This window comes from Ambystoma mexicanum, chromosome 6q, assembly GCF_040938575.1.
Source record: "Ambystoma mexicanum isolate Mex_15411 chromosome 6q, UKY_AmexF1_1, whole genome shotgun sequence".
Classification (NCBI taxonomy): Eukaryota; Metazoa; Chordata; class Amphibia; order Caudata; family Ambystomatidae; genus Ambystoma; species Ambystoma mexicanum.
The window spans coordinates 380,456,154-380,479,963 of NC_090937.1; the positions used below are offsets into that span (position 1 = coordinate 380,456,154).

Below are 23,810 nucleotides of genomic sequence, written 5' to 3' on the forward strand. Positions count from 1 at the left end.
CATGGGCACCCTCATCCAGGATCTTTGTCCTTTTAGATTGTGCAACAGGGAGGAGTTTTTTTTGTCTTGGTGTTCATACTCATTGAACTGAGTCAACCCTCTGGTGCCTCTGGGCCATAACCCAGGTCCCACCTGAGGTGCAGCCTCATCAGCACTGCCTCTCTGCTCTTCTGCTGAGGAGCCTTCAGTATCTAAACCCTGTCTCTTTTAAAGCCAGTGCCAGGACATCAGCAGAACATATGCTTAATATTAAGGAAACCTAGTGCAAAACCTCTAACTCAATAAGAATTCTTGGTGCATCTAGGCTACATCCCTTGACAAATGCGTGTGCTGGTTACCTCTAACAGGGTTTAGGTCAATGTTCTGCATAGAATAAGAAAATTACATACCTTTCGATCTACATCCTCACAGGATGAAGTCATCAGGTGCTTCAAGGTTGATAATCCACAAAATGTTGTCTCTTCACTATTCCCTGTGGCTCTGGCCTCCGTGCTTTTGTTTGGTCACGTAAGACGTTCTGCACAAATGGGTCTTTCTCGTACAGAGATTTTCACAGAACATATTCAAGGCAGTGGATATTTGGGTTGAATCCCCTTAACAATTTGCAACCTAGGGTTCAACAGTTGCCCAAAATTATCCCTATGCCATTTCAAACCTACCAGTACAAGATGCATCCTCGCCTGCTGGTATGCGTAACAGCACATCAGAGACTGCACACATAACAAAAACACAGTACTTATCCACACGGCTAATTACATCACCACAGGTTAAGCCTTGAGGCTTCTCTTCATGATTCGTCCATACTTTTATTATGACAAAATCAATGACGGACTTCTTTAAGCAGATTGTTCTTCTTGCTCCCTTGCTAGCTACTCTGACTCCAGAGCCTCTGCTCCCTCAACCAGAGACCCTTTAGCAAGACTCAAACAAGCATATCGGTACCTATTGCCCCAATCACTGTGGCCTCATTACCCTTGTCGCTCGCATGTCTTTGTACTGCCCCCGACTGAAGACTGCACACCCTTCCTCTTCAGGTGACTCGTACTCCTCGTTTGCACTTTTCTCCTTTGAGGAACCGACGAGGTGGATGAATTGCGTTCTTCAGAAAAGCCTAGTATTGGGGCAGAATTCAAATTTTCGGATTCACTAGACCCTCCTTGTTGTCCCTCTAAACATTTTGCTTTCTTATTGTTGGATTCACTTGTTTTTTACTTTGTTTGTGGCCAGGGGGACTTCAGTAGAAGCCCGCTGCCAATACAACCCTTTCCCGGATGTGTTGCCATATTATCCCACATTGTTGCTACGGTAAATGTGCTTTTTATGTACCATATGTGCATCCTACTACTGTGTTGGGGAGTAGGATGGTAGCAGCTATACTTTAGTTTTGACTTCACTAGCGGTGCAGTTATTTTTAACGCATTGGTAGCCCAGTGCACCAATATGGTAACTATTGGGATATTAATGCATTTTTGTTATCCCTTCGCCTGGCCATTTTGTTTTGGGCCATTCCTTTGTTTGAACCACGAGGCAGACCTAAATCAGCTGTGTGCTGATGTGGGCTCTTCACCCTCTAGAGTGGTTTAAACTTGGTAAACCACATTTTCTCCCCAGACATGCCTACTGCAAAGCCTTTGTAAGTGGACCTAAATGCTTGGTCGTTTTTAGGACCAGCTCGATTGGCTGGTCACTAAAACCTTTCTCTGCCTGGCATTTGATTGGAAAGCTGGCTAAAGTCCTTCGCCCCCACCCCCACCTCCCCCGAGTTCATGTGTCCAACTAGGGAGACCGTGTGCATCCTTTTGATTTTCTTACTTGAATTGTTGGAGGCCTACTAGAGAATGAACTGCTGATGAGGACCTGCGTAGGTCGTATTGGTTGGACACTGGCTCCTTTATCATTGTTCCTGGTTCTTCCTTAAGCTACTGGAAACTCATACTGGCTTCTCCATCGGCCTTCCCCGGTTCTCCTTGCTGCTTTGACTGGCTGTCCCATATTGAGACTGTTTTCTGGCTGTTATGTGCTGCTTTCCTGCAAAATGATAATAAAAGTATGCCTCACGTTGGTAGCAGTAGGCAGGTCTTGCTCCCCATCCCTTACATGTGCAGAGGAGCAGATGGACGTGTTTTACTTAGCTCCTAGGACCTAATCGCCATCGTATTGGAACAGCAGGAGAAGAGCCCTAAATGGGACCCCCATGTATTGTCCCTATACCACATAGTGTACGAGAGTCGAAATGCACTCGGACAACCATACCAAATGTACCCTCACACTGAAAGCGTGGAAGGATGTCAGCACGCACCATTGGACATGGAGTGCTAAGTGAAATCTGAAGAGGGCACATTGATGTCATGAAGATATACAAAGACATACTGAAACAATATGAAATACTTAAGTGATAATGTAACTGAAGCAATAAGATAAACATGTATGAAATGATAAAGTAATCATATATGCAAAGACGATAAAGTAACTTGCTGACCAATTTGTGTAACTACGCTGTAACGCAAGGTAAATGAGACACATAGAAGCTTGGTATAGAGGAAATTATAACGTGGCTAGGACGGCCATGATGGGAAGGTTGGCGTTGGCTCGTGTCAAAATTCAATCCAGCTACAGAGACGGACCAGGGCTGCAGAGTCAGGAGACATTGGAAAACAGTTTTGTGTGCAAAATAAAGAGTCTATGTTGGCCTGGGTTCAAGGATGCTACTTTAAGGAATAATTGCAGAGCACAGGGGGGCGGGGTGTGCAGACGGATAAGCCTTGTACGTAAAACGTGTTTTTCTCAGATTAAAGAAGACGAAAATATCTGCAAGAGCAAAGTATTGGACAATTAAGTGTATAAAGTCTATACAAGATGGAGTGAGAAAGTCTCTAGAGGCAAAAAGGAGCAAGGACTTGTATAATTATATCAAGTGGAAGTAAATGAAAGGTCAAAATGGACAAATTTGTGGTCTCCTCATACGTGATTCAGAAGTTGAAAATCAGGGCTATTCATTAAGCTTCGGATAAAGATGGTGATGTGCTTACACTCCCTTGAATGTCCCAGAACAGAGAGCAGGCTACAAGGTCAAATACCGACGGGAAACTTTGGCTTGTGGCCGGACTGATGGGAGATGATGGATTAATTGGGAGCTTGGTGAGTAATCTGATGTGACTCAAACACCCGGGTTTCGTTTACTTACGTGCTGCTGGTGAGCCCAAAAGTCCAAGGTTGGGTGACCATGCCAACCAATCGGAGGGTCTATGGGGTAACCTGCTATACAATATTGCATAGTGCAATTTTCTCTGCTATAATCCGTATTATACATGTGTAGAAGTAGGTTGAGGCGTGCCTTACAGATAAGATGCAGCCAATGATGTACCAGAGGTAAAAACGTTCCCTTAACCAATCCCTCCCTTCAATAGGTTTTATGGTTTACCATGTAGGCTGACTTCATAGATGACACATAATGGGGTATAAAGTCCCTGTATAATCAAGTTTTTGTGAGTGTGCGAGCATCAGTCTAATGTCTGCCAGTTTGCCCCGCTTTAATGAATTGAGAATAAAGTAGTATTTTACCATATTCTTTGAGTCTGTCTGGTTATTTGGTCTGTGATCTTTATTGGTAATCCCATCTAGCACAAGACATGCTTCAAGGTGCCAGGGAACACGTGTATACAGACCCCACTTGCCCCATTAACCTATCATCACTCCTTATAACGCAGCCCCCTACAGGGACTCACTAACAATAGGTTGCAGCTAGCCGCACCACCTGCACATGTACTCGGTCCTCTTTCACACGACACCCCCAGACTATCACACTTCAGAAATTCTGTGTGCATGCTCCACGTGGTTGAGACCCAATGCAAAAGGTAGGTAGTCCTCTTAACTCTGCACCTGGTTAATGTATAATAAAGTGGAACTGGGTGGGTGTAAACGGGATAAATGTAAACAAATAATAAATACATTTTATGAAACCAAGCAATCAATGCTCATGCATAATCAGAAATAAAAGGTGCTCAGTGGAGGCAGCACAAACAGTGCAATTTTATTTAAAATACAAATGTGAATAAATATAAATCTGTGAAGTGCATAAAATAATATGCCAAATGTGTCAAAAATGATAGGGACCTCATAAAGTGCATAGAGCTAAATACCGTCACGAATACTCTATTGGTATGTACCTCTTTACTTATGAGGTCACATTTTCATCCTGGATGAATATTAGTCACCGCAGTAATTCTTTCAAGAAAATGCTACCGAGTATAAGGTTCTGTCCGTCTTCAACAATTAATCAAATAACAAAAAACTCTATACGTGTGAGAAGCTCTACCCCCACTCACAAGCAAGTACCTATGGCAACACCAGTGTCCATATTCTATACCGTTGAAAGAAGAAAGATCACAGCCACCAAACATCTGCACACATACACAATGCCCTATCTGCCTGTCATTAGCACCTTGCCCATGTGCCCTAATGGTGAGAAGAGGTTCATTAGACCCCTGCACCTTCAGCTCACCATTATATCCATCTCGGCCTCCCTTACCCCAGCCCACCTCCCCAACAATACTCCAGTGTTCAGTGCATAGCCTCCCAAAGAGAACTGTCCATCGATGATACCCCCAGCGCAGAGCACCCAAATGCCCACAGCTCTCAAAACTCCCCAGCACTCCCATTGACAGTGATGCTATGCACACACATTATCCACTGGTCAAAGTGTACAAAATAAAGGAGTGGAACTAAGCTACAACCAGCCCCCCGCGCCCTCCTCCCTCTGTCCACGGTCTCCCAATACAAAGCCACCTACCTTACATCATCTCCACTCCTCCCCCAATACTGTATTTTGCAGCTCTGCTATCAATACTGAAAGGGAACACGGTGAAAGAAAATGCATCTAATGATCACTATTCCTGTAAGTCACTATTGCCTACAGCATGAAGGATTATGCACCCCTTTCAGGGTTTTAAGTAAGCAAGAACTAGACGGGGCTAAGCCATGGCACTCTCCAAAAACTGCCCCTGACCTGGAATGCTTCTGGCCTTTAATGCGCACCGCATACATTTCTTGTGTGTGCATTCTGAGTCCCAAGGCGTACTGCTGGGGACTCGAGCTAGAAGAGGATAGCAAGCAGAGAGATCGATCTACAAAGTGAGAGAGACATGCATTTAGGAAAACTAGCCGTCGTGCTCTGCTGATGCACGACAGCTCAATCCTCGCAGCCGAAATGCAATCCTTTCCAAATTGGTATATAAGTTTCCTGATTTTCAGATATGTTGCTGTTGGGCCGAGTCTTGTGACGAATTAAATGAGCACCAAGCCCAGTACATGTTCGCAAGGATTGTAAAATTGAAATGACTATCATAGGCCTATTTTCTGAATACAAAAATCTGTGGCCATTCTTATAGTCTCAAAATGCTCTTTGATGTTATGCAAAGCAGATTGTGACCCACGTCCATTTTTTAAAACTGATATATTTATAGACCGCGATTCATTTAGGAACTGAGCCAGAGAGCTGTATTTTATAAGGGGTAATTTTCCAAGATCTGAGGCGGGTAAAGTAAGGTTTAAAACCAAGGCATAAAGTGGTTTAATCCTTGTTCAACTGTACATTCCTGCTGTGTCTCGAAAGAGCACATGATGTGACGTCAGCGTGTATTTTTATGCGGGCGTGATCATGGATTCCCCCTGCATTTAGCACCTGCTCGGAATCCATTGTAAATGCAATCTGCATAGCGTCATTTGCTGGTGTCATATACCGTTTTGAAAAAAAATGTCTTTTTTTATTTTTCCAAAATTGAGTAAAGCAAAGTGTAAATGCAATGATTTTCACCTGTTTCTCTTTAGCAATCTGTTTTGTAAAAGTTTACAATTGCTTGTAGAGGACCCAAAAAAACTTAAGTGCCAAAAATGACAGTGCCCTGTTTTATTCGTGACCCTCCAGAGTGTGTTGCCCTTTTAAAATGGTGTTTCCCTCCCAAGTGTATTGCACTTTTTTTAGATGGGCCAGTAATGTCATGGCCCTGGCCCATGTATCAGAACAGCTGCAGACTCCAAGAATGTATCTGCTGTCTCCGTCTCTCACTTTGGGCTTGCAGGCCCACACCATGGGACCACAGTCCTGCAGGTCCCTGCTGGTCTGAGCCCCCGGATCAGCCTGGTGCCCTGCGTCCACCCCAGGCACCCTCCATCTGGATGCTCCCGGCACCAAGGCCCGTGGCCTCATGGCCTATGCCCTAGGCCCCGGGCCACATGAAATGCGGGCTGATGGAGGGCCTGGGAGTTTAGGCGCGGGTGGGGGGGGGGGAAACGGCACGAAAGCAGTAGGGAGGGGCGTCTGAACGGTGCCACAAGAAACAAAAGCCCAGGAAAGGGCAGGAAACAGCACCTGGGGAAGGTGCGAAATATAACAGCAGGCCCCCAAGAAGGAACAAAAGGCCTGGGGTGTATAAGTAAGCCAGGAAAAGGAGAGGCGGCACAAACCAGGTAAAGAGCTCACCTCTCTCGGGTAGGCTCTTAGTGCCTGGATAAGGGGAAGGAAAAACGTTGCTCTTGCGGGCTCACGCATTTTCCACATCCTCTTAATTCGGTCTAAGTGCAGTGGCTACGAGTTCGGCCAGCCGTGCTGGAGCAGGAGCGACGCAGAAGTACCAGCCAGAGGACAGATAAGGAGACTGGGCAGTGCGCCGGACCACGAGGACACAAGTGAACAGAGCACTATCGCCGCGGACAGGCGAGACAGCCGAGAAAGATCGGTAGAAGAAGACCAGGAGAAGCAGAGGGCGCACAGCGTGCAGGAGCAGGAAGGCGTGGCTGACAGAATTCAGACGAGAAGGATGGTGGAAGGAAGAGCAAAAGGGGCCCAAGAATTCTCAGAATGGGCAAAGAAGGCGGAGAAAGAATATGGGGCACAATGGGTGCTGGAGATAATGCAGAAGGAAGAAAGGGCGAAGGCAATGTCACCCTTGCTGTTCATAGAGACCAGCAGCAGCGAAGGAGAAGACGAGCTACCTCAAGGACAGAAGAGGGGGAGTCGAGGAGATCGGAGGAACAGACAGGCACCTACAAAGAGGAGGAAAAGAAAAGAAAAAAACAAAGGTACTGTGAATAATGATGTGGGGAATAAAATCGTAAAAATGTTAAATTACGTCACAGTTTCGGGTAAGTCGCCCAGAACCAATGGCAGGCGTGATAAGGGATCCAGGGAGGAGCAGCAAGGGAATTCTTCAACTGAACAGAGCAGTGATGACGAAGAAAGGGATCATTTAAGGGCTTGGGTAAAATGGAGAGGGGTGTTGAGCAGGGGGAAACAGAGAGGGGCAGGGGCAGAACCCAGGGAAACCCCGGTCCCGGCGCCACAGGGGGCACCAATAGTCTTGGCGCCACAAGGTGCACCAGTAGGACCAAACACGGGGGGGCACCGCAAGGACCCAACCCACAACCGGTGGTGCCAACAGGGACACCAGCGGCACTAGTGGCAGGGGGCCCACCGCCGGGGGCAGTACCACCAGTGGCAGCGGCGGACGTTGGGGGACCACTCATGACGAAATATGGCAGACCAACCATGGGTAAAGATGCACAGGGCAGGTCAATGAAGACAATGGCTTGGTATATAAATGACAAAGTAAAGGAGAAAATATGGAGGAAGGAATTGATTGATATTTTCACATTGTTAGATTGTCAAAAGAGGGGGATGAATGTGGCACTAGATGACATTAAGGAGGATGAGAAAAGCTTACTGAAAAAGGGGCCAGTATTAAGGAATTTTGACAACTGGATGGCGGCCTTTACCATAATGTCTACAATTTATATTACAGAAATTCCCAGAAGACGGGGTAGCATTAGTTGCGTATCAGCAGAAGGTGCTGAAGGTACACGCGGCATTTGGGGGAGACGCATGGCTGGAGTATGATCACGAGTTCAGAAAGGAGATGGACTGCTTTCCGGATATGGGATGGGATGAAGAGAATTTTAATCTCTACATATTTAATGTGCTGAAGGAAAAATGGGATTGCAAGGAGCGAAGCGCAGGAGGGCAGCAGAGAAGGCAGTATTGCCAGAATGAGTACAAAACTGATTATAGATACAATAACAGAAGATATGAATACAGCTATGACAGAAATAGAGACCAAACTTTTTGGAGCAGGAACTATGGGTCACAGAGGGTGGCAGAGCAGCCTGCCCCCACCCACGCAGGGGGGGGCAGTGGGAGCACGGGGGCAACACAGGCAGAAACAGGACAATTTTGGAATTTTGAGAAGGGAGTACCCTGTAGCAGGGGATGGAAGTGCAAGTTCGGCCACAAGTGCGAGAGATGTAAGGGTGACCACAGCAGCTCCAAGTGCACAAGGGCCGCAGCGCCAAGCGGCAGAAGCGATGAGAAGCGAAAATAAGAGCTGGGACGGGAAGGGGGCCACGGCAGTAAAAATTGAGAGGCTGGAAGTGTGGCTCCAGAAATACCCAGACCAAAAAGCGGCAGATGAGATCAGGCAAGGCTTTAGAGACGGTTTTAACATCCCGTTTACCGGGCAAGGAGCGCAGGACATTCCCAGAAACCTGAAGTCTGCAACCGAGAACAGAGATATAGTGACCAGTAAAATCCGAAAAGATGTAGAACTGGGTAGGGTGTAGGGACCTTTTACATCCTTACCATTTGAAGAATCTGTATGCTCTCCACTGGGGCTAGTGCCGAAAAAGGAAGAAGGGGAATACAGGCTGATACACCACCTATCCTACCCCCCCGGGGGCCTCGGTGAATGACCGCATTGCCCAGAGCGATGCAACAGTATCATATTCAGACTTCGAGGAGGCAGTAGAACTAGTCAGGAAAGCAGGAAAAGGGGATTGGATGGCGAAAGCAGACATTAAATCAGCATTCCGGCTGTTGCCAGTCACAGCAGATCTCAAAGGTGGTTGTGTATGCATTGGGAGGGGGAATACTTCGACAAATGTCTCCCTATGGAGTGCGTCATCTCATGTGCATATTTTGAGAGGGTAAATTCATTTTTGCAGTGGGCATTCACGGAAGAGGTGAGGGAGGCCATGATGGTACATTACCTGGATGACTTTTTTATTCATAGGGCCCAAAGGTTCAAAGCTATGCAAAGCAACCCTGTATAAATGTGTGGAGATGACGAGCGAGTGGGGTTTTCCGCTGGCGGGGGAGAAAACAATGGGCTCTACGCAGATTATCCAATTCCTAGGAATAGAAATTGACTCAAGCATGGGGGTGCGCCGGATCCCGGATGACAAGGTGACAGATCTGCGGAAGACAATAAAGGAACTACAAGGAAGAAACAAAGTGACAGTGAGAGAATTGCAAGCGCTGGCAGGAAAGCTGAACTTCGCAGGAAGAGTCATTTCACAGGGGAAGGTGTTCCAGAGAGGCATTGAGCTAAAAACAAGAGGGGCTACAATGGGGCACCACAGAGTCAGGCTAGGGGGAGGAATCAAGAGATCTGGAAGTGTGGGCAGAATTCCTGAGGTACTTCAATGGGTCAGTGATATGGCGCTCACCTGTAAACGAGGAAGGGAAAAGGGTGTTGTTCACCGATGCAGCAGGTGGCCTTGGGTTTGGCGCAATACTGGGGAGACAGTGGTGTGCAGGCAAATGGCCAAAAACATGGCAGGTGGCGGAATGGACAAAAAACATAACGCTGCTGGAGCTCTTCCCAATAAGGGTTGCGTTATGCGCATGGGGCGGAAGAGCTAGGAAACAAGGAGTTGGCAGTATGGTCAGATAACATGGCGGTGGTGCACGTGTTAAATAAAGGACGTGTGTCATGCATAATAGTGTTGGAATTAATGCGGGCAATCACTCTGGAAAGCCTAAGAATGAATACATGCATAAAGGCGAGGCACATCGCTGGGGAAGCAAACGTGGTGGCTGATGCAATCTCTCGCTTTCTGTGAGAGAGATTCAGGGAGCTGAGACCGGACGGCGACAAGGAAAGAACGCCCACGCCGCAAAAGGCATGGGTCCCGTTGGAGGCACTGGAAAGGAAAGCATGGTTGGCTACAAGGTCGACTCTAAAGAAGTGGGAGAAGCACAGAGAACGGAACGGGTCATTGACAAACTGACCAGGAACGCCCTAACGTACAAAAAGGATAAGCAGTACAAAAAGCATGTAAAAGATGTGTTGGTGGAAACAGGTGTGCAAGAGGTGGAAAAAATTTCAACCGAAAAAATGTGTGAATTTCTCAAAGGGGCATTTGCCAAAGGGAAAAAGAAAAGCTGCCCGGCAGCGCACCTAGCGGCGGTGGCATATACAACACAAAAGTGGCGGGCATACTGGACCCAACCGACAGCGCTAGAATAAAACATGCTATGTGAGGATTGGCTAAATTAGAGGGGAAGAAACCAGATAGCAGAAGGCCGGTGAACTTTGGGAAATTAATAATTCTGTTAAGTGTTACGAGATACATGCAGCAGCACGTACAAAATCGCGCTGTTCAGGGCAGCATTCGCGCTGGCATATTACAGGGCTTTCAGGGTAGGGGAGCTGGTGGCCAGTAATACGGTGGCAGGAGACGGCCTGGCAAGGAGGGATATTAGTATGGGAAACAAGGGGACGTCTATAATGTTAGAGAAATCTAAAACGGACCAAACGGGGAAGGGGAGAGCAATAGACCTCAATTGCATCAGAGAGAAGGACCACTGTCCCAAATGCATCACCCAAGAATTCCTAGATCTCCGACCAGAGGTCGACGGGCAGCTATTAATACATAGGGACGGCAGCGCACTCAGCAGGTACCAGTTTCAGGTGGTATTAAAACAGGCAGTGGCAAAAGCAGGATGGGATCCAGCCGAATTTGGAACACTCATTCAGGATAGGGATGGCAACATCTGCAGGGGGCCTGGGAGCAAAGGGAGTGAAAGGGATTGGGGGATGGAAGTCGCAATGCTTTAAAAAATACATAAGGGATTAACTGATATAAAAGCTTATCTCCCTCGTTTCCATAGAGGCTGGACCCTACAAATCGGCACGGATAGTGGGGCACTCTTTGGTGACCCGGGCAGGCAGGTGGCTGGAGGAAGTGAAGCAAGGACTACATTTCAAAAACACAATTACATCCTGGTGGGGCCTCCCGGGGATGCACTGGGAGGACATTCACGACAGGCTGTCGGACCTGATAGGTTTCAGGGTCACCCGCCCCCCGAGTACCTGGTTATACACCTCGGGGGGGGGGGGGGGAACAACCTGGTGAGCACAAATAGGGGTAAATTGCAGAGGAACATTTGCGAGTCGCTACATAGCATAGCCCACAGTTGGTGGAAAACCGAGATTTTCATGTCGGAAATAATACCAAGAAAGGTCTGGTATGGGGCACGCAATCGAAATAGCCAGAAAGAAACTAAATAAATCAGTAGAAAAGTACTGCAAGAGCACAGGGTTACACTTCATAAAACATGGACTACACCGGAACAATCCGGATATGTTTCACCAGGATGGGGTACACCTATCAAGGAAGGGGATGGGTTTTTTTCCGACAACATTTTTAGGGCACTCCAGTAACGGGGTTGTAGGTAGGGTGCTTTTGGGGGGGACCTGAACGGGCTCGAATAACACCCGCTCAGGTGTGGCAGCATGTGCCCAGGAATGAAGGCCCAGGGATAACAAGGACTCAGGAGGAGCCTTGGGCAACTTCGGGACTGGACACAAGGTGCCCAAAAGCATATGGCAGTGTAATTATTTTGTTGTGTTGTATTTTCTGTAAGAAAATAAAATGCCTACGGCCTACAACTTTTCCATAAACATAATTGGTCTGTGATTTATTATTTAGGTAGGGATCTGGTAAGAAGAGCAAAGCGAGCCCACACTACTCGGCCTATTAGTGTCCCGCCCTGCAACAACCTGCAAGTCCGGGTGACCCTGGCAAACCAACATAGTGCTGGGCCCCCCAGCACCTGTGAGGCGGGCTGCGTGACTGCCGCCTGCCCAACAATAATGGCAATGAAAGTGAAGAACCCCCACGATGGGGCCATCCCCTGCTGTCCTGTCATTTAAAAAAAAATGTTGAGGGGGAAAAGGAGAGTTGGGGTCTGGCCGCTGCTGCAGTGTTCCCTCAAAGAAGGCAGGAAGCAGCATCCATCGCCACAGCCCCCCGTGGCCAGGGTGAGGGCCAGCACGCAGCACCTGCGGTGTACACAGCCCCTGCGGTGTACACAGCCCCTGCGGCATCCGCCACCACATCATCTGGTGGAGAAAGTGAAATGTCCCCCACCAGGGAAAGAACCGCGGCCTCTGCCGCAGCAACGCTGATCACCCATGTGGGTGAGCAGCGACCGCCGCAGTGAAAGGAAAGTGCCTGTCCTGGCACCCCCACAGTGGCTTTGGCATACCCGGGCTGCTGGTTGGTGAGCGCTCCCGTCATCGGAGCTCCAGAGAAAGAGAGGCGAGAGTCCAGCTCGCCCCCACTCCTGTCAGCGGCTGTGTGGCTTGCAGCTGAGGCCCCGGAGCCAACCCAGGCACGCAGGTGGTGAATTACAGAGTGCGCCATGTCGGAGCAAAGGAAAGAGGCTGCACGCGCCCACCGGACCTACGGAGCAGTGCCTGCCAGCACTGTGCTGTGCCCGCAGCCCCCTGCGTATTCCCAGAGCCACCCGGCGGTGACTGAAAGCAAGCACTGCAAGTCGGTGCATTGACAACAGTGAAGCATGCTTATGCTCCCCAATAGATCCCGGGCGCAGAGCCGGCCTTAGAGGGTGGGGTTGAGCCGGGTGACAGCCCGGGGTTGCAACGCCCCCCATGGTGCCATTAGCTCCGGACACGCCAGCTCGGGGGAGTCTTTCAAGGGCTCCCCGTGCTGGCCGTAGCAGGAGAAGGCGCGGCAGGCAGGCTTTTGCATTCAGATGCGCCTGTGGCGGCGGGCGCATTCCAATAACAATACGCTGCTGCTGTCAGCACCCTATTGTTACCAAACGCGCCCTTCGCTGTGGGTGCTTCCAATGACAAAAGGGCGCCATTAGCCCCCCACCACCTCGGGGGAGTCTTTGAAGGGCTCCCCCGAGCTGGCGTAGTGGCAGAAAGCGTGGCAGGCGCCTCATTTTTATTAAATGCACCTGCAACGGCGGGCTCATTTAAATGACAATAGGGTGTTGACGCGCCGGAGCAAGGAGGTTAAAAAAAAAAAAGGCAGTCTGGCTCCGCTTCCCACCCCCCTCACCCTGTACCCAGTTGACCAGGGGCGGGAGGGGGGCACTGCTGCCCCTAAGGCCGGCCCTGCCGGGTGCATTGGAGGCCCATATGATGTGCTCCTATCAGAGCAACGTAAGGAAGACCCTGGGCCCATCGGCGGTGAGCAATGTGGGAAATGAAGCGCTCCATGTCGGCGCTATGAAAACTGCCAGTCAAAGCCCTACAGCGTTCCTTGGACTTTGGCGGTGATAGTGTGCATGCTACTGTCGTGGGGAAAAGAAAGTAAAATCCCAGGCCTCTTGAGGTGAATATTAGAGGTGCCTGATATCGGGCTGAAAATAAGACGGAAGGAAGGAAAGTACAAGACCCTCAGAAGATCCCGGCCCTGCGATTTTGTGAAAAAGCGCTCTGTGATGTCACTGTATATATAAAATGAAAAGGGGCTTAGTTCTGCCCGCTCTCCCGGGGCCCCAATTAAGTGCCTCCCCAATTGATCCCAGGGCAATCCACGCCCAATATGATGTGCTCTTGTCAGCAGATCTCCAGTGTTTTGCATATTCCGTTCTGAGCTGTCAACTGAGAAAAATGCAAGTTTTCTGCCACACAAACATCTGTTCCAGTTTGAACACCAAGCAATGTGAGCACTGACAGCAGCACAAGTTCAATGCGCAGCACCAAATCCTGTTAGACTCCATGGGCATTGTTCACTTCCTTAGTGATACAGGAGCATGGGCAAAAAAGAGCATGTGCTCTGCCACAGGAGTCTCAAAAAGACAGTGTATGAACTGACAAAGGCCCAATACAGAAGAACTGAACTGCCACATACTAAAGGCAGAACCATATACGAGGGTTGCAACTCCAGGGTGAGTGCTTTGTGTGCCTTCTACTACTGACCGCGTCCTGCCAACAACTCCTGCCTGGGGGAGCACTGTAAGAATTGGCCCAGGCACCCTGTCATCTGTGTCCGGCCAACCAACTTCTCGCTGCCCCACACCCTCCAGCAAGAAGTGCAATGAGCAAGTGAGAGTTGCAGCTCTGTAAGAGTGCTTGTGCGCTCTCCTATACCACTACAGTAAAGTAACACTCCTGCTTGGACGAGCGTGACCAAGAAGAGGGAGTGAGTAACATGCTGCCACCCCTGCCAACATCCAGCGTCATTCCCACCTTAACATCGTGGGACTGAGCCATAATGTGGCGCAGCCTAGACGCCCTGCTATCTGCGTCTTGCCTGCCCCAACATCAAGGGACTCGGCCTGAATGTGGCGCAGCCTAGACACCCTGCGACCCACGTACCTCTGCCTGCCCCAACATCAAGGGACTATGCCGATGTGGACCCTGGTGCAGCTTTGCCGGTTTTTGAACTGTGCCATCAGTGGACCTTGACCTGTGGTTGTGAATAACCTGAACGGACACTGATTCAAAGTGAACTGGTCTCTTGCAGTCCTGCATGTGCTCAAAGAATATTCAGTAAACATGGTTTTAGATGCTGTGAGCCTGCATGTAAATTATATGCTTAAAGTGGTCACAGTTAAATGGATGCGAAGCTATGCTGCCGTAGTTTGTAGGCATGCTCTAAATGGAGCCAGCAGTTAACAATGCCGTCATTCAGTGGTTGAAGTTCAATTTACCCCAGGTTAATAAAGGGTCTTGTAAAATGGGGTACAACTGCCAACATTCCACCAGCAGTTCGCCAGCCACGACTGTCACTCATTGAATATGTTTGATATGTGTTATATGTCTGCAACTACCCAAGTCCCTATGTATGTATCGGTGGTCTATCCTATATGTCTAGCCTACAATTCTCAAGTGGTATAAGTATTGTTGTTCTGTGATTGGGGGGTGTCCTCTGGGCTTATCAGGGAAATAGCCCAGCGAGCCATGGCACCAGTGAATTAATAGTAGTAGTACACCGTAACATATCCCGGGCATTCCCGGCCCAGGAACGGTGCTCCCAACAGAAATGTAAGGGCACAGTGCAGCAGTGCTTTAAGTGGATGAGAAACTGGGGGTGAGGGTGCGCTCTAACTTGGGCGTGGTCAAAGCTCGGGGCTTGGCCTAAATAGTAGTGGGTGCGGTTTCCCACAAAACTCCACACGGAAATCGGCGGGTGCTTTTGAATGTCAGAAAATTGTTTTGCTTTCTAACGTATTTCATTGTTCCATATCCTGCTGTTTATACTGTTATCAAGTTTAGCAGTGCAGTTAAAAAAAAAAAAAATCAAAAAACGTTTCTATGGTTAATACCTTTTTATACATAATTGTATGTAACAAGATATTAACTCTGAATACCCAGTGTTTTTAAGCAACAAAAAAAATCTGCACTGTTCGCATCGATAACACAATATTCCAACACCTTAAACTAATTGTGGTATCTGTACCCACCGTGGGCTGCTAGAGGAATGCACCTCCCTTAGCACAGAGGCCCACTCTATGGTGCAAACCTGACTGGGTTTGAGCCCTATTTGGACATGATTAGACAGCAATACTGTGTTTATATATCCAGCTTCGTTTTAACACCTTAAAGGTGGGATCTTTCACGCAGAACTGGCGAGGGTTTATGGGACAATAGAAGAATCTATCGCCCATTTCTTGTTTTTATGCAAAGGCTATAAAGACTACCGAGAGAACTATTCGTTTCCACTTCTCAAATTAGTTGGAATTCGCTATATTGAGGATGCTCTAAACCACTGTACGGGTGCCACTAACTTCACAACAGCATATTTTCTATCCAAATATATCCATAGGGCATGGTTAAAATGCAGTAAAATGGGTGATATGTATATAACCCCCTTTAATTAGCCCTCGATTCTGCACTGGCTGCAAATGTTTGTACGTACGTCCTACCACTCTGATAGCTCAAAATACCTCTAATTTGCACAATTGTCAATGTAATGTTGCATTGGTTTTATCTTGTGTTTTAACAATTTTCAGCCATGTTATATATCCTTTTTTAAACGTTACTGTTGTATTGTGTTGCTTTTTGGCTAACGCCATCATAAAGCTGAATGAGTGACTAATTCACCAAGTAAAACGGTTCCCTCCCCATCTGTTGATGGTCGCCCAGGACTGCGCTTTGCCTGATGCTGGCTGCAGATGCGTGGGGCAGTGAAAACGGAGGCAGCCCACCCCCTGTAATCCATGACCGAATGTGGCGCGCGCGCACACACACAGACACCCACTTGCTTTCATAATATTGTCACTTCTTCAGATAGAACTGCTTTTATCGTTTCCCTACCCATTCAGCACTGTGATGATGCTACATATTTATAGATTTATCCCGAGATTCTAATAGGGTCACATGAAACTTCACTCGAAATGTCCAACATCAGTTCAGAAAAGCCGCATTGAATATCTTTACAGTGGATGAACCCCTCTTCCTGCGCTTGCTGCCCACTGTCTCTCTCAGGCTGCTGTACCCCTGCCACGTTCAACCCGTTTTGCCCACCCTCCTCCTGCAACTTCCTACACGCTTCTTTCGTCTTCAGTGCACATCTTCTTCACTGCTGCCCATCCACTGCACTTTCTCACCCATCTACCCTACACCGCCCTTTTTCTAAACGCTGGGCACCCACTATCTTCCAGCCTTCTCCTCTGATCCCCCTGAGCGGTCATTTCCCCAAAGAAAAAACCCACACTATTGCCGGTGTCAGTGCTGTTGTTTTCTTAATTTAGTTTAACACGTGTATCGGAACTCTGTGTACCCGCGCAGCACCCCGCTAGAATGTGTCCTCTGTGACTGCCTCAGCCACTTCCTGTGGTCCGATTGCATTTAAGTGTTTATGTCTATAAGGTTATGAGCACAAACTGGTAATATCATTATAGGTTTTGGGGTTGTGATTGTACAGAAAGTTAATCGGCGAGTAAAATAAAAACTCACCATGTCCGTAAATTAACCCCTTAACTGCCAATGGTTTCCCCCCTCCCAGTGCCAAGCCCCTTTTTGGTGATTTCGGTATGTCGCCATTCGATCCCTAGTGAATTTTTTGTTACATTTGATATCTCGACCAAATTTGGCCCGTTTCCTTCCCACATGTAGGCCGTCATAACGCCAACAAGAAATCGTACTTTGCTGCATGGGGGTGAGAGAAAATAACCAAAATGTGAGCACATTTTGTGTTTTAAAAAAAAAAAATGACAATAACATGATGTACGAAGAAGCCTGTGTTTTTTTTTCCTTGCAAGCTCTAGGAACAAATGGTTTGCTGTTTTGAATTCGCCATTTTCCAGGCTTTCAAGAACAGGTTGAGTGGAAATTAAAAAAACATATTTTCATAAGCTTACCATCCGTTTTGTGAGCGGTAGGTGATTTTACCCTTTTTTTCCAATGGGACATGCGTGGACGGGATGGAAGAGGAGGGTAGGAAAGCTGAATGGGAAGACAGAAAGGCTTACATTTCTGAAAAGTAGACAACATTTCAAGTTTAGGAAGGGGTCATTTGCGCAGGTCAGGCAGCAACTATGTAGGTAAAATTCCCATAGTTTGGGGGGAAAAATGACAGAAACGAAAGGTATGTTCTGGACATGGTTGGTACTGTAAGGTAATGGCTTCTGTGAATATTGAGAAAAGCAATGCACTGCTACATTCCCCAAATCTTCTAGTTAGGAAATCACACATTCTTTGTAATGTTCCACAAAACAAGCAATGACACAAGCCAAAAACTGTACACTGTTTTTTATGCTGACAACCTAAACAGACGTACTTGGCATGTGTAAATAAGGAAAACAAATGTGGGGAATGGCAAAGCATACATTTATTGAAGGAGCACAGGCAGACCTTTTGAAGGGTAGGTGACTTGTGCAGGTTACAAAAGCATACAGTGCTTAAAGCAGCAACTAAATGTAGGTTAGATTTGGAAAATGAAAGGGTTGTGTAACAAAGTGCAGTAGCAAATGTATGAAAACGTTATGAAAACCAAGAGAAAATAACAAATGTCCAACATTCCCACAGGTGTCCCGACGAAAACGGTACCTCACATGTGGGGGTGCACCCACAGATTTGTGCTTGTGGTTTCGCAGTCACCAAGGAAAATGGGAAACCCCATGCATTTCTGAAAAGAGACCCAGTCTGACTTGCGCAAATCACCCTAGAATTTATTACCCACAAGCTCCGGCAAAGTCCGAAATTTAGGGAAAAAAACACAATATTCAGACATTTCCAACCTGGAAAACACTGAAACACGCCACCAACAACCCATGTCCCATCTTCCTGCGTTCCCACAGGTGTCCCGATGGAAACGGTGCCTCACATGTGTGGGTGCACCTACCTGGGCGCAAAGGGAAAAGGCTAAACCGCTGGTAACGTATGTCGGGAGAGCAGATTTTGCAGGAATTTGCTCTTGTGCACAAGATGCACATTTGGGCCTGGGGTGTCGCAGCCACCAAAGAGAACAGGGAACCCCATGCATTTCTGAAAAGAAAACACCTGTGGGAATCCAAAAAGGTCTGACTTGCGCAAATTGCCCGAGAATTTATTTACCCACTAATCCGGCAAAGTCCAAAATATAGGAAAAAACACACCAGGCATTTCCCATCTGGAAACCACTGAAACACGCAGCCAACAACACATGTCCTACCTCCCTTCGTTCCCACAGGTGTCCCGAAGAAACCGGTACCTTACATGTGTGGGTGCACCTACCTGGGCGCAAAGGGAAAGGGCTAAACCACTGCTGTGTCCCAAAAGGTTTCGGGAGTCAACCTACAGAGTCTATCCAAGCTATCCCCAAAAATATGGAAGTGGGCACTGAAGCAGAACATGTCCCTAACATCTCAACATGTTCCAGGGGAACTCAATTCTCTGGCAGACAATCTAAGTAGATACCTTCTGCCAGAAGAACACAAGTGGCAACTCGATAGAGGTATCCTAGACTGAATATTCCCACAATGGGGTCGCCCCCATTATACTTGTTTGCCACAAGAATAAAAGCACAATACCCAGACTTTGCGTAAAGGGTTCCCCAACCAGTGTCCAAGGGAAACGCCCTGTGGATGAACTGGTCAAGGAAATTTGCTTATACACCCCCAACCACCCCCCCCTGACACCACTTCTGAGCGTAATAGTGCACAAGATGCACCAGGAACAAATAACTCTAATCCTGGTTGCTCCTATGTGGGCGAGACAACCTTGGTTTCCACATCTGCTCAAACTGGGGATGTACGACCCAATCAAGCTCATGTGCCCATACAACATGCTAACGCAACACAAGGGAGCATCTCTCCACCCGCGCCCTCAATCTATGAACTTGGCAGCTTGGCTCCTGAAGTCATAGAATTTGGCCCCTTGCATCTTCCACAAAGGTGTATGGATATCCAAAAAGAGGCACGAAAACCCAACACGAGACACTGCTATTTTAATAAGTGGAAGAGATGTGTGATATGGTGCACGTCACAAACACTAAACCCAACAGAATATTCCCCTGCTAACATTCTACACTACTTGCTTTACCTACTAGACTCCAGCCTAGTATTCAACTCCATCAAAGTGCATCTGGCGGCCCTGTCAGTTTACACCACTTCACAGAACAAGGTGTATGGTTGGGAAGTTCCTGTCATTAAGGCATTCATGGAAGGGGTAAAGAGGCTAAACCCCCCCCCCCCAATTTCCAACCCTCCACCGGGTTGGGATCTCAATGTTGTGCTCTTCAAGGTCATGCGTCCACCCTTAGAGCCTATGCACAAGGCCAGCCTAAAACATATGACTTACAAGACTGCATTCCTAGTAGCTATCACCTCTATAAGACGTGTCAGTGAGCTATAGGCATTGTTCGTACAAAACCCTTTTTTCATAATACACAAGGACAAGGTTGTCCTCAGAACGCATCCTAGGTTTTCACCCAAGTTAATTTCAAAGTTTCATGTTAATCCATAGAACTCCCCACCTTCTTTTAAAATCCATTTAATTCAGCAGATAGAAGCCTCCATACACTTGATGTACGCAGGGCAGTCTTGTACTATGTGAACAAAACTAAACCTCTAAGGAAAACATACCAACTCTTTGTTTCCATAGCACCTGGAAGAGAAGGCGATCACATATCAAAGAAAGTGTTCCGGGCTCACGTGAGCCCTACTCCACCTAAGGTATTAGCGCCAAAGGTCAATCAAAACTCATACTCCGTACTTGTGAAAAAATGATAATATATTCAAAATGCCCTTTCTGAGACACGTGTTTCGGCGACAGACCTGCCGTTTTCAATCAGGGCTGGAGGAGGTGACCATAGTTATAGAACACATTTCAGTTTACAATAGTGCACAATGTAAGATCATCAGTTTAGGTAAGATAATCATGACAAAAATTAAACAGAACGGTCCAAACAAAAAAGTGCACGAGTTGCAAATGGTTCAAATTCAATGTGGCATGGAGTGTATCACAGAGAGACGAGGAAGGGGGACGGGGAGGAATGGTATGGGTAAGAGAAATGAAAAGATGACAACAAAAATAAAAAGAGAAAATATAATGCATTAGTTGGCATCAATAGTCTCGTTACTAGATTTGATATATAGTTCTGGTATTTAAATACTACCTCATTAGTAGGAATTAATTCTTACCTAGTGGGTGTCAATATTAGTCAACTTTACAAATAATTGATTGCCTTGTTCATGGGATGAATCCCGCCTGTTAAAATGATGAATGTATTAAACTGTAAATGTTACAGGTAGGTGCATTTAGTACTGCATATTTTGGTGCCATGGTGCGTTTTCAGGAATACAAACCGCGGGTTGCAAGGACTTCACTTAAAGTGAACATTAATATGCATAGAAAATTGCGATCCATAGGTGTTGAGCATAGCATGATATTATATACAAGCTCCAACCCCACTTCACTTCACACAAGGCACGGCAGTTCCAGTGTAAATTAACCATTAATTGCCGGCTCATCGTTTCAGTGTCTAAAGAGCGAAACACTGTAGCACGAATGCCTCCTCGCAAGATAAAACTGAAAATAGGTGCTGTAATTATGCTACTACGCAATTCTATGCCACCCCAGGGACTCTGCAATGGACACTCTGCAATGGTACAAGGTTGACAACTACTTGTCTACAAAGACACATCATAGAGGCCAGTCTAACCGATGGATTAAACTTAGATACTGTTCTTATATCGCACATGGCTCTCATTCCATCTGATACAAATATGCCTTTCAAATTCAAAAGAAGACAATACGTTTAGCTTTTTCCGTGACTATTAAGAAGTCACAGGCAGATATTTAACAACTATAGATGCACTCTCAAGAGTTCGATCATGCGTCTCATGAAGTGTTGTATCTGAGAATAACAAGATTATTAATTGTTTACAATGAAATATATCAGTGAATAAATAAGCGTGATGATATTTAATAAATAACTTATCAGATATGCTAGAACCGCGTATGTTACGCCGGGTTCAGCTAGTCTTGATGAGTATCCTCCACAATATCAATACTTGAGTCTTTACTGATGCAGTGAGCAGGATGACGTCATCCCAGCTTCTGTTCTAAAACATTGCTGAGAAAACATGCAGTCCTTTAATCCACACTATTATTGCCTCACTCACTGTAACATCGTTCCTGAAGCCCACAAGCAGTCCTGTCACCCATGTACCCTTCATAGGAACATTTTTCAAGAGAACTGCCACCCTCCAATTGCATGAAAACTCGCCCATCCCATCACGGACCTTGCCAAATAGGCCCACTTCCAGCTGCACCTCCTCAGAGGTATTCTACCTTTTCCCACTTTCCCCCAGAATCTCACTGACTACAGAGACCTGGTTCTCTCCATGCTGAACTACCGCAACAGCTCTTTCCCAGTCTGCCTACCTCTTCTCTTCGCCCCCTGCAACTAATCCAGGACAGGACTGCAAGACGTATCCTTGGCCCCAAGCCCAGGGACAGTATCTCTCCAGCACTGACATCTCTCCACTGGATGAGATTCAAGACCCTCTGCATCGTCCACGAGGCTTTCTGGGGCCGGAGCCCGCACTACATCCAACTGGCTCTTCCGAAATTCCTTCCTCCTCGAGCCCTTTGCTCAGCTACGTCCAACTCTCTGAGGGTCAGATGCTTCTCAAGGCAGAGAGTAGAGGGGTCGATCTCTCTCTCTCTCTCTCTCTCTCTCTCTCTCTCTCTCTCTCTCTCTCTCTCTCTCTCATCTGCAGGTGCCTCTCTCTGGAACGGCCTCCCTGCCCCTCTCAAACTTGAGCTGCTCCACCTGAAATTCCGGAAGCAGCTCAAGACCCTCCTTTTCTCCACTGCCTTCTCTCTTGCTCCCTTGCAAGCTATACTGTCTGCTGCGCTGACTGGTTGGTTGTTCCCTCAGAGTCTCACTGGGTACCAGTCTTCTCCACGACCATTCTTCCTTTGCACTGCCTCCTGGCCTACCTTGCGCTTAGGGGCTGTAATTTTACCCCCTACTGCCCCCCTGCCTTCTTGCACTTACCCTGAGCCGTGCGGCCCTGGGTTTTCCCCACGACTGTCTAGCGGCAACACTCCCCAACAGTTCTAAATGCGAGTCAGCACCCTTGTATCCCTGGATGATGCACATATGCATCTCCTCCACCAACTGTAGATACAGCTTAAGCTTCTCGAGGGGTTGGAGTTGGAGCGAGGAGCTTACGCTACCACACTCTCCTTCCCATTTTACTTAGGCACCTTCAGGCTTCCACCTATGGTGCTCTTTTCTTCTACATTCCTAGCTACTCTGAGCTCTCTGTTTACATCTCTAACCTACTCTCGCCTCTGCCGTCTGCATTGGGAAAAATCCAGCCTCCTCATTCCTTCCTACCCTTGCTGTTTTTGCCATCATGTCCTTCAGTTTTTCTGGTGGACCTTACGGACACCGACTCATTGTGGTCTCCTCCAGACTCTTGCCAACTCCTTCAGACACGACCAACGCCTCCAAATCTTTACCATCATCTCCTGATGTTACTACGTCACCCAGGCTTTTACCACATCCTACTGATATAACCCCCTCCGCCAACACGTCACCACCTCTTCCTGATGTTACCTGCTCCTCAAGACTCCCCATCTCTTCTTGACTCCTTCTCTTCCTCTCATCTCAAACAGCCTCCAGCCCACCACCATCCTTGTATTGCATTCCAAAATGCCTTGTGCTGCTACAGCGCTTGAGCTGATGGGGCAACACATTTGTGCACTATAATCTTGGTATAGAGCATTTATGAAAGGGAGAATATGATTAGCAGACTTCCCTTTAGGAAAAATAAATACCTGCATCATTTTATATTAATACAAATCAAGAAAAGCTAAGGATTCCATACACTTGCAGATGGCTTTCCAAAATAGGCCAAGGGAGTGACCCGGGATCCCACAATACTATCCCCATGCCAATCGTCCACTGGCTTGAGGATGCACCTGTCCCTCTGAGATGCTAAATTCACCAGTGTGAGTTGAATAGTGAATTTTACTTTCAAATGTTACTCTAAAAAGGGTCCGTGCTCCTAAAGAGCTTCCTGCCCATCTAATCGGAGCTAAGGCTGCCTCTGTGGCGTTCCAAATGCATTTTCCACTGAAAGGCATTTGTAAAGCTGCCACATGGGCTGCTCCACATGCTTTTATATAACAATAGTGGATGGAAACTAGCACAAGGACAGACGTACGATTCAGACAAGTTGACCTGTGCAGTGTTCTCTAAAGTGGTTTTCAGTTGGCCCAAATCTTAACCTTCTGCCTATTAGAATATGAATGCTATGCCATTGTGTACAACTG

The 23,810-nt window shown here is 47.3% G+C and overlaps 1 protein-coding gene across 1 annotated transcript in view; it reads left to right on the forward strand.

Moving 5' to 3' along the window:
• Nucleotides 1–23,810, forward strand: part of HADH (hydroxyacyl-CoA dehydrogenase) — a 525,417-nt gene that overhangs the window by 346,634 nt on the left and 154,973 nt on the right. The window lies entirely within an intron of this gene.